Source organism: Ranitomeya imitator, chromosome 4, assembly GCF_032444005.1.
Source record: "Ranitomeya imitator isolate aRanImi1 chromosome 4, aRanImi1.pri, whole genome shotgun sequence".
Taxonomy (NCBI): Eukaryota; Metazoa; Chordata; class Amphibia; order Anura; family Dendrobatidae; genus Ranitomeya; species Ranitomeya imitator.
In genome coordinates, this window is record NC_091285.1 from 631,725,396 (window position 1) to 631,737,610 (window position 12,215).

Here is a 12,215-nt window from a genome sequence, read left to right on the forward strand (position 1 = left end):
CAGTACGCCAATTAAGGGTAGACTCATGAACTCGAAGCCAAGGAAGACCGAGCAATAAGGTGTGAGAGAGATTCAGCAGAACATAAAGAGCAATCTTTTCATGATGAAGTGCCCCGATTTGTAATTCCACCTCTTCCGTAACCAACGAAATTGTCTCTTGTAAGGGTCTCCCATCCACCGATGCAATTAGATGAGGGGAGTCTGTTGTGAATTCCGCTCTTGGGCTCCCTCCGGTGGTTGTAAGTGGCACTTTTGTGAGTTCTGCTCTTGGGCTCCCTCTTGTGGTTTCTAGTGGTATGGCTGCTCCTTGGAGTTAGCTGTCATCAGCTGCCTTCACTTATCGTCTCTTCTGCTCCGCTATTTAAGTCTGGCTCTTTCTTCAGCCTATGCCACTTGTCAATGTTCCTAGCTGGATTCACATCTCTGCTTGGATTCTCCTGGTTTCCTGACCAGTTCTGCAAAGATAAGTTCTGGCTTTGCTCATTTCAGTCCACATGTTGTGGACTTATTGTTCTGTGCATTCTATATTTGTCCAGCTTGTCATTATGGATTTTTTCTGTTAGCTGGAAGCTCTGGGAAGCAGATTTACCCTCCACACCTTTAGTCAGGTGTGGAGATTTTGTAAACTCTGTGTGGATTGTTTTGTAGTTTTTATACTGACCGCACAGTATCCTTTCCTGTCCTATCTATCAAGCTAGACTGGCCTCCTATGCTAAAATCTGATTTCATTTCTGCGTATGTTATTTTCCCCTCCTCTCACTGTCAATATTTGTGGGGGGCTATCTTTCCTTTGGGGATTTTCTCTGAGGCAAGATAGGTTTCCTGTTTCCATCTTTAGGGGAAGTTAGATCTTAGGCTGTGCCGAGGGGTCTAGGGAGCGTCAGGTACCCCCCACGGCTATTTCTAGTTGCGCTGCTAGGTTCAGGGTCTGCGGTCAGTACAGATACCACTTCCTTCAGAGCTTGTCTCATGTTGTTCCTAAACCACCAGATCATAACAGGAGTCCAAAGAGAAAACTGGAATGTGAAGCCTCCGAGCCACCTCAAGACTGATAAAATTACCTGCCACGCCCGAATCCACATACGCGACTTCGGAGGAATGACCCTGGTTGGAAATAAGTAAAAGAGAAAGAGTCAAAGGTTGAGAGGAAGCATGGAAACCTAGGGAGGCCTCTCTTACTTGTCCTAGGCAGAGAAGTTTTCTGGTCTCTCAGGGCAGCTACGTAGCAAGTGGGCGGCACTACCACAATAAAAGCAGAGACCCTGGGTGTGCCTCTCTTTCCGGTGCTGCTCCGCCATCCGTAATCGATCCACTTGCATGGGTTCAGGTGTAGAAGAGGTAGATGTGGTAGTAGTGGCGGGAACTCGAGGGCTACCGGACTGACGGGAGGAAGGAGTAGAAAAATTAGGTCTCCTCTCCCTAGTGGACTCACAAGATCGCTCTTGAAAGCGGAGGTCTATGCGGGTAGCGAGTGAGATAAGATCCTCCAGAGTAGTTGGTGTGTCACGTCCAGCGAGCTCATCCTTAATCCGGCTAGACAGACCCCGCTAAAAAGCGCCCACAAGAGCCTCATTATTCCATCCCAGTTCCGAAGCCAGAGTACGGAAGCGGATGGCATACTGTCCGACAGATAGGGAACCCTGACGTAAATTAAAGAGAGACTCAGTTGTAGAAGCTAAACGTCCGGGCTCATCAAAAACCTTACGAAAGGTCTCAAGAAAATCCTCTAAGTGAGAGACTATGGGATCATCATGCTCCCATAAGGGATTAATCCACGCCAAAGCCTCCCCCTCCAAATGAGACACAATAAACGCTACTCTAGCTCGAACCGTGGGGTACTGCTGGGGTAGAAGCTCGAAATGGAGACAACATTGATTCAGAAACCCTCTGCAGAGTTTGGGATCGCCGCTAAACCTGGGAGGTTTTCCCAGACGAGGAGGAGGATGGGAGGTGGATGATGGAGTGGAGTCGAGAGAAGACGCCGGAGCGGAGGCAGCAGGAACCGACTGTAAACTAAACAGGTGATCATCTATTGATGCCATATAAGACAGCATGCGGGTCTGGGTATCTGTTTGTTGGGACAGCTCCTGCTGTAGGCTCGCTAGCTGAGCGGCATTAACCGGGTCTGCTGCTTGCAGAGAGGTTAAGCGAGACTCCATGGTCTTCATAAATGCTATTATGCGCTGCTGGTTATCGCGTAAATGAGCCAACTTCTTCTGAGCCGAAAAGGGTGTACTAGCGGGGTCCATGGCCTGATTGTACTATAACGGTCTGAGCAAGGGAGAGAGAGTGGACCCTCTGGACCGTGGGAAGACCTACCCCTGGGCGAGCGGACCTAGTGATGAACCGACCCCTATACAGGGACCGTCAGGGAAATTACAATTAAAATACAGTAGTAACACCTGCTGGGGTAAAATTATAGTATATCAGGTATGTAAAAAATATATATAATAAAATAATAAATATACATAGTAACATAGTAACATAGTAACATAGTTAGTAAGGCCGAAAAAAGACATTTGTCCATCCAGTTCAGCCTATATTCCGTCATAATAAATCCCCAGATCTACGTCCTTTTACAGAACCTAATAATTGTATGATACAATATTGTTCTGCTCCAGGAAGACATCCAGGCCTCTCTTGAACCCCTCGACTGAGTTCGCCATCACCACCTCCTCAGGCAAGCAATTCCAGATTCTCACTGCCCTAACAGTAAAGAATCCTCTTCTATGTTGGTGGAAAAACCTTCTCTCCTCCAGACGCAAAGAATGCCCCCTTGTGCCCGTCACCTTCCTTGGTATAAACAGATCCTCAGCGAGATATTTGTATTGTCCCCTTATATACTTATACACGGTTATTAGATCGCCCCTCAGTCGTCTTTTTTCTAGACTAAATAATCCTAATTTCGCTAATCTATCTGGGTATTGTAGTTCTCCCATCCCCTTTATTAATTTTGTTGCCCTCCTTTGTACTCTCTCTAGTTCCATTATATCCTTCCTGAGCACCGGTGCCCAAAACTGGACACAGTACTCCATGTGCGGTCTAACTAGGGATTTGTACAGAGGCAGTATAATGCTCTCATCATGTGTATCCAGACCTCTTTTAATGCACCCCATGATCCTGTTTGCCTTGGCAGCTGCTGCCTGGCACTGGCTGCTCCAGGTAAGTTTATCATTAACTAGGATCCCCAAGTCCTTCTCCCTGTCAGATTTACCCAGTGGTTTCCCGTTCAGTGTGTAATGGTGATATTGATTCCTTCTTCCCATGTGTATAACCTTACATTTATCATTGTTAAACCTCATCTGCCACCTTTCAGCCCAAGTTTCCAACTTATCCAGATCCATCTGTAGCAGAATACTATCTTCTCTTGTATTAACTGCTTTACATAGTTTTGTATCATCTGCAAATATCGATATTTTACTGTGTAAACCTTCTACCAGATCATTAATGAATATGTTGAAGAGAACAGGTCCCAATACTGACCCCTGCGGTACCCCACTGGTCACAGCGACCCAGTTAGAGACTATACCATTTATAACCACCCTCTGCTTTCTATCACTAAGCCAGTTACTAACCCATTTACACACATTTTCCCCCAGACCAAGCATTCTCATTTTGTGTACCAACCTCTTGTGCGGCACGGTATCAAACGCTTTGGAAAAATCGAGATATACCACGTCCAATGACTCACCGTGGTCCAGCCTATAGCTTACCTCTTCATAAAAATTGATTAGATTGGTTTGACAGGAGCGATTTCTCATAAACCCATGCTGATATGGAGTTAAACAGTTATTCTCATTGAGATAATCCAGAATAACATCCCTCAGAAACCCTTCAAATATTTTACCAACAATAGAGGTTAGACTTACTGGCCTATAATTTCCAGGTTCACTTTTAGAGCCCTTTTTGAATATTGGCACCACATTTGCTATGCGCCAGTCCTGCGGAACAGACCCTGTCGCTATAGAGTCCCTAAAAATAAGAAATAATGGTTTATCTATTACATTACTTAGTTCCCTTAGTACTCGTGGGTGTATGCCATCCGGACCCGGAGATTTATCTATTTTAATCTTATTTAGCCGGTTTCGCACCTCTTCTTGGGTTAGATTGGTGACCCTTAATATAGGGTTTTCATTGTTTCTTGGGATTTCACCTAGCATTTCATTTTCCACCGTGAATACCGTGGAGAAGAAGGTGTTTAATATGTTAGCTTTTTCCTCGTCATCTACAACCATTCTTTCCTCACTATTTTTTAAGGGGCCTACATTTTCAGTTTTTATTCTTTTACTATTGATATAGTTGAAGAACAGTTTGGGATTAGTTTTACTCTCCTTAGCAATGTGCTTCTCTGTTTCCTTTTTGGCAGCTTTAATTAGTTTTTTAGATAAAGTATTTTTCTCCCTATAGTTTTTTAGAGCTTCAATGGTGCCATCCTGCTTTAGTAGTGCAAATGCTTTCTTTTTACTGTTAATTGCCTGTCTTACTTCTTTGTTTAGCCACATTGGGTTTTTCCTATTTCTAGTCCTTTTATTCCCACAAGGTATAAACCGCTTACACTGCCTATTTAGGATGTTCTTAAACATTTCCCATTTATTATCTGTATTCTTATTTCTGAGGATATTGTCCCAGTCTACCAGATTAAGGGCATCTCTAAGCTGGTCAAACTTTGCCTTCCTAAAGTTCAGTGTTTTTGTGACTCCCTGACAAGTCCCCCTAGTGAAAGACAGGTGAAACTGTACAATATTGTGGTCGCTATTTCCTAGATGCCCAACCACCTGCAGATTTGTTATTCTGTCAGGTCTATTAGATAGTATTAGGTCTAAAAGTGCTGCTCCTCTGGTTGGATTCTGCACCAATTGTGAAAGATAATTTTTCTTGGTTATTAGCAGAAACCTGTTGCCTTTATGGGTTTCACAGGTTTCTGTTTCCCAGTTAATATCCGGGTAGTTAAAGTCCCCCATAACCAGGACCTCATTATGGGTTGCAGCTTCATCTATCTGCTTTAGAAGTAGACTTTCCATGCTTTCTGTTATATTTGGGGGTTTGTAACAGACCCCAATGAGAATTTTGTTACCATTTTTCCCTCCATGAATTTCAACCCATATGGACTCGACATCTTCATTCCCTTCGCTAATATCCTCCCTTAAAGTGGACTTTAGACAAGACTTTACATAGAGACAAACCCCTCCTCCTCTCCGATTTTTACGATCCTTTCTAAACAGACTGTAACCCTGTAAGTTAACTGCCCAGTCATAGCTTTCATCTAACCATGTCTCGGTTATTCCCACTATGTCAAAGTTACCTGTAGATATTTCTGCTTCTAGTTCTTCCATCTTGTTTGTCAGGCTTCTGGCGTTTGCGAGCATGCAGTTTAGAGGATTTTGTTTTGTTCCAATCTCCTCACTGTGGATTGTTTTAGAAATGTTCTTACCTCCCTTCTGAGTATGTTTTCCTGGGTCGTCTTTGTACGAGTCTAATGTTTTTCTTCCCGTCCCCTCTTCTTCTAGTTTAACGCCCTCCTGATGAGTGTAGCGAGTCTTCTGGCGAATGTGTGTTTCCCAGGTTTGTTGAGGTGTAGTCCGTCTCTGGCGAGGAGTCCATCATACCAGTAATTCACACCGTGGTCCAGGAATCCAAATCCTTGTTGTCTGCACCATCGTCTTAGCCAGTTGTTTGCATCAAGGATCCTGTTCCATCTCCTGGTGCCATGCCCATCTACTGGAAGGATAGAAGAAAAAACTACCTGTGCATCCAGTTCCTTTACTTTCTTCCCCAACTCTTCAAAGTCCTTGCAGATTGTCGGTAGGTCCTTCCTTGCCGTGTCATTGGTGCCAACATGTATCAGAAGAAATGGGTGGACGTCCTTGGAGCTGAAGAGCTTTGGTATCCTATCGGTCACATCCTTGATCATCGCACCTGGAAGGCAGCATACTTCTCTTGCAGTTATGTCCGGTCTGCAGATGGCTGCTTCTGTGCCTCTCAGTAGTGAGTCTCCCACCACCACCACTCTTCGTTGCTTCTTGGCTGTACTTTTTGCTGTCACTTGTTGCTGTGTGCCCTTTTCTTTTTTGCTTGCTGGTATTGCTTCATTCTTAGGTGTGCCATCTTCATCCTCTACAAAGATTTGATATCGGTTCTTCAGTTGTGTGGTTGGTGATTTCTCCATGGTCTTCTTGCTTCTTTTGGTCACATGCTTCCACTCATCTGCTTTTGGAGGTTCTCTGACACTTTTTGCACCTTCTGTGACCAGTAGAGATGCTTCTGTTCTGTCTAGAAAGTCTTCATTCTCTTTGATGAGTTTCAAAGTTGCTATTCTTTCTTCCAGACCCCGCACCTTTTCTTCTAAAAGGGCCACTAGTCTACACTTCTGACAGGTGAAATTGGATTCTTCTTCTGGTCGATCTGTGAACATGTAGCACATGCTGCAGCTCACCATGTAGGTTGTCACATCTGCCATGTTGCTCCTAGATCCTGCTGACTTGCTGTGTGTTTTCCTTCTTGTGTAATCTACTCAGCCAAGCTCTCTTGCAATAATGTCCTACAGGCAAAAATTCTGTTGTTTGGTGATGCTTTCGAAGCAGCTGGTCCCGGCTGTACCCAACGATCTTCTAGCTTAGGGAGACTTCGCTTCTCCCAGAAGGCACCTGGAATATGCAAATTAGCCTCCTGAAGCTTGAATCCCTGGTTTGGTGATGCTTTCGAAGCAGCTGGTCCCGGCTGTACCCAACGATCTTCTAGCTTAGGGAGACTTCGCTTCTCCCAGAAGGCACCTGGAATATGCAAATTAGCCTCCTGAAGCTTGAATCCCTGGTTTGGTGATGCTTTCGAAGCAGCTGGTCCCGGCTGTACCCAACGATCTTCTAGCTTAGGGAGACTTCGCTTCTCCCAGAAGGCACCTGGAATATGCAAATTAGCCTCCTGAAGCTTGAATCCCTGGTTTGGTGATGCTTTCGAAGCAGCTGGTCCCGGCTGTACCCAACGATCTTCTAGCTTAGGGAGACTTCGCTTCTCCCAGAAGGCACCTGGAATATGCAAATTAGCCTCCTGAAGCTTGAATCCCTGGTTTGGTGATGCTTTCGAAGCAGCTGGTCCCGGCTGTACCCAACGATCTTCTAGCTTAGGGAGACTTCGCTTCTCCCAGAAGGCACCTGGAATATGCAAATTAGCCTCCTGAAGCTTGAATCCCTGGTTTTATACACTATATAAGATTTTATAAATACACCCAGTGCACTACAGAGAAAGCGAGTGAGAAACCACTCAAGTGAAGAACCTCAACACAATGGAAGACCATAGAAGAAATCCAAGACCGGAATGGTGATGGTAAAAAATATATCTTTATTTAATAGACGTAATAATAATACATAAGAGTTGATTAAAAATGTGCACACAACAGACAATAATATTTTATGCCAGACTAAGAGTAAAATAAATGAAATAAAAAAATAAATATCCCATATTTTCTATGTTCCAAGACCACAAATGATTCATTAGACCCAGATTAGGTATATTGTAGATGATACAGTATATTATCTCCCTTAAAAATCCAATATGTGAAAAGGAGGACAACTAAAGTGACAAGAGTTTGTGCAAATATGCAAATATATTCCAAAAAATTAATTTAATACTGTTGCACCTTTTTTTTGTGGAAAATTTGGGAATTACTGACCTTGGTGACCCCAGGAAGTAGAAATGGGTACAATGCGCCTGCGCCTACTGGAAAATCCAGAGTACCTGCACAGACTCCGCATTCCCCCAGAGGAAGAAGACTCCGGAAGTGAAGTGGAGTCACTGGCACGTCCAGACCCAGAAGTAGAGCGCCGGGAACGCGCCGCTGCAGGAAGGAAGAGGGTGACGCGCTCAGACCCAGCCACGGAGTGGCGGGATTGTGCAGCAGTGGGAGCAGACACCGCAGCACGGGAGGAGGGGCGGACGCACCAGGACCCAGCGGCAGGATAGCGGCGAACAGCAGCGGTAACAGTAATCACTGTCCATTACCTCAATGTCCATCATAAACCTGCCACAAAATACATGCAAACATTTCAAACAGGTAACACCAATTAGTGACAGTCCCTGTAACGGGCTGGGATTTGACCCTTGATGCTACAAGTAGACCTACGTAATTCCTGGTCTAACATGTTTGCTGTTGTGTACCCACTAGTGCATGTACTATTTGTAGGCCTGCTTTGGGTAGGTAAACTGGGTAATTGTCTGCGACTTCTCAGATTCACCATAGGTCTGACAGTTTCACCAATAGCAGAGGGCGGATTCTCTGGTTCCACTGCTGGGGTGACATTTGCTGCTTGAACCTGGTGGTGTAAAGTCTCTTCTAGTTCAGGATGGTCTGGAATCACATTTTGTTCTGGTATTTCCAGCTGGGGAAAAGTCAAGACAGGTATCACTATGGCCTGATGTACTTGACTCCAAGACTGGGGAAAATCTCCAAGAATAGTATGGATTTTCTTCTCTTCTTCAATCATTGGTTGAGAAATTCCTGGATTTTCTTCTTTATTCCTCAATTTGTCAGGGCATACTTTGAGATGATCTCTGGATACTGCAGTTGAAGTTTCTCCTCCATCTTTACTTATAAGGCATACTTTCGTGTTGTCAAAGTTTAAGGGTAGGATAGTATATGGTTCTGCTTCCCACTGATCGTCAAGTTTGTGCATTCTCCTTTTACATTTTAGCACTTGTTCACCTGGTAACGAGGGAATTGCAGGGGCACGTTGGTTATAGTCTCTCTCTTGTTTTTGTCTTGCCTGTGATAGACTTCTTTCAACACACTCTTGTACTTGGTAGTACTTCAGGTTACATGGGCCACACTCTCAGCACCACTTTTCGATGGCTTTTCTCATGCCAATCCAGTAAAACCTTCCACATAGCAGGATCTCTAACTTCTTCCATCCGAAGTATCCTGCTCCATCGTGGTACACTTCCAGAACCACTGGTGCATCTTGTCTTGGGACCACTATCTGCCAGACTAACTCATGAGCGTGCGAGTCGATGTTTCTCCAACACAGCTTACCTTCATAGATAAATAATTTGCCTTTCTCCTTCCACAGTTGTTGCGTCTCTTGTGGATCATCTGGACCAGGGTGTGAATCTGCCTGCATCAGCAGCTCTTTCACCAGATAGACTGTGGGGTCACTGTCCTGGGTCTCTGCCCTTCCATGGTGGAGCAATGGGTTCAGTGTGGCTTCTTGTTTGTTATTGCGCCTGTTCTTCACATAGTGAGAGTACTGAGTTGCTCCAGGGCGATGGAAAGCTGGTAACTCTACCACTTCCAGTGCTTCCGGATCTTCTTCCATCTTCTGGTAAGTTGGGCATCCTGGACAACGCATCAGCATTGGCATTCTTGTGCCCTCATGGTACTTGATGGTGAATTCATAGTTGGACAACCGGGCCATCCATTGCTGCTCCAAGGCACCTTTCTGTAGGGCGAAGCTTCCTGCTGGCGTATGCAATTACCCTTTCCTTGCCTTTCTGTACATGGGACAGTACTGCTCCCAATCCCACGTTGCTGGCATCTGTGTGCAGCACAAACGGTTGGTCATATTCTGCGTAGACCAGTACCTCATCTCCCGTGAGAGCCAACTTCAACTGAGTGAAAGATCCTTCCAGTCTGTCGTTCCAGTCAAACGGGGTATTCTTACCCTTGGTTTTCTTAGATTGGCCCACTAACAGGTCTTGCAGTGGTGCGGCTATCTTGGTGAAGTCTCTAATGAATCTTCTGAAGTAGCCTACCAACCAGACGAACTGTCCGACTTCATGGATGTTACTGGGTTTCAGCCAGTTCTTGATCACGGTGACCTTGTCAGGGTCTGGTGCCACTCCTTCAGAATTCACCACATGGCCCAGGTACTGAACTTTGGATTTCAACAGGTGATATTTAGATGGTTTTACCTTTAGGCCAAAGTTAGACAGGGCTTCAAACACCTCGGCCAGGTGCTCCAGGTGGTCTTCATAAGTCTTGGAGAAGACAATAACATCGTCCAGGTACAACAAGACGGTTTTGAAGTTCCTGTGCCCGAGACAGCACTCCATCATTCTGTCACGGGGCTACCACGACAGAGAGGTTCCAGAGAACCGCAGCGCTCTGGGCCTCGTTCACACACAGTGAACAGAAGCTCTTCTCCTGTATTTTGACCTGGCTGCTTTGTGCCAGCAGTGCAGGAGTTAGCCTTATTTGCTAAGCTGCTGTGAGCTGGGTCTCTCAGCTGAAGTGGATTTTTATAATCTCCTCCTCTATATAGACCCAGCCTTGACTACAGCTAGTGTCAGTGATCAGTTCTGCTGCCTGGCTTGGAGGTTGAAGGAGAGTGATATTTGGAGGTTTATTACAGAGATTGGTGTCTGCTGTTTTGGTTGCTTGTTAAACCTGTTTTCCCTCCTAGTATTCTCCTTCTCTTCCCTTCTATGTGTATCCTCTGTGGTTGTGTGAGCATTTGGTGAGTTTGAGACTTTTAGTTACCTTGTCTGTATACCCTGTTTATTGTTGTGTTTATACACTGGTGCAGTCCTCCTCCCTGGGGGGGAGAGGGGGCCACTTATAGGGCCTGCACAGGAGACAGGGATACGCTGGCGGCTCGGGCCTCCTAACCATCATAGGTACCCCCGAGATAAGGGAAAGCCAGGGCCCCATTAAAGTGGTAGGGACTGGTGCGGGTTCCAGTACGCCGTCCTGCCCCTTTAATGACGCTTACGACGTGACACATTCTCTGAAATGTTCCTGGGGCGTTGCACAGTCCAAATGGCATGTAATTAAATTCAGCAAGACCCATTGGTGTTGTGAAGGCCGTCTTCTCCTTATCCGCCTCTGCTACGGGAAGCTGCCAGTACCCACTGGTGAGATCCAAGGTGGAAAAGTAGTTAGCAGATTTTAAGGCAGCTAATGACTCTTCTATTCTAGGCAACAGGTATGCATCCTTGTGTGTAATGCGGTTTATCTGCCTATAATCTACACACATTCTCATGGTGCCGTCCTTTTTCCTGATGAGGACTAATGGAGCTGCCCAGGGGCTACAACTATCTCTGATTATCCCAGCCTCCTTCATCTCTCGCAACATATTTTTGTCACACTGGTAATGAGCTGGAGGTACAGGCCGGTACCTCTCCTTAATGGGTGGATGACTTCCCGTGGGGAAGTCAAAATCTAGTGGGTGTTTACTGAATACCCGTTCATACTCATGGACCACCCGGTAAACCCCTTGTTTCTGGTGTGATGGGGTAGAGTCACTGCCCACTTGTAATTTCTGACCAATCTTCCATTTGTCCTGCAGAGCCATTGTCCTCAGCCTGGTTGGACGGGACCAAGGGTTCTGTTACCTGTATCACATTATTATCGACAGTAAACAGTTTGGCAAGTGTGGCATATCTGGTTAGGTGGACCTCTTTCTCTCCACAGTTAAGGACACGTGCTGGTACCCTCCCCTTGCGGACTTCAACCACCCCTCTCACTGTCAGGATTGTGGGTCTACTATCTGAATACAAAGGTTCTACCAGGGCCTGGTAGTCTTCACCTCTGATTCCTATTGCTGCCTGACACCATATCAACATTTCACTCCTGGGGGTATTGCAATGGGGATTGGATCACTCATTGTGACTCTGCCAATTTCTCCACCAGATAGTTCTACCTGTTGTCTCTGTACCAGGGATCTGATTTCCTTTTGCAGGACTCTCTGCCCACTGGAACCAGCAGTTTCAGCCACCTGTTGTAACAAGACAATAACCTCGGCAAGACAATTTTCAATAAGAGTACCAATGGTCATCATGGGGTTACATTCACGTTGGTCAATATCAACAATCACCATTCCTTGGGCCTTTAATTCCACCTGCCCCACTTTAATGGTGACCTCCTTGTATCCCACCTGTGGCAAAGGCTGACCATTACTGGCAACTATGGTTAAATCACTATCTGGACCACGGGTAATGTCTGTGTCAGCCCAATAACGCTCATAAAGAATGTAAGGCATAGTTGTAACCTGAGAATCAGTGTCCAACAAAGTATTCATATGGATGCTGTCAATCACAATGGGGAGGACAGGTCATCCTCCGATGTACTTGGCTCGCCGGTTTTGTGGGCCTGGTCGTCCTGTTCCTGGGGGTTGGCCCTCTGCCCCAGGGGTCGCTTGTTTAAATGACAATACCTTGCAATGTGTCCTGCCTGGTTGCAGTTGCGGTAAATGGGTCGTCCATCCTGGTGATGGCAGTCGTCGTCT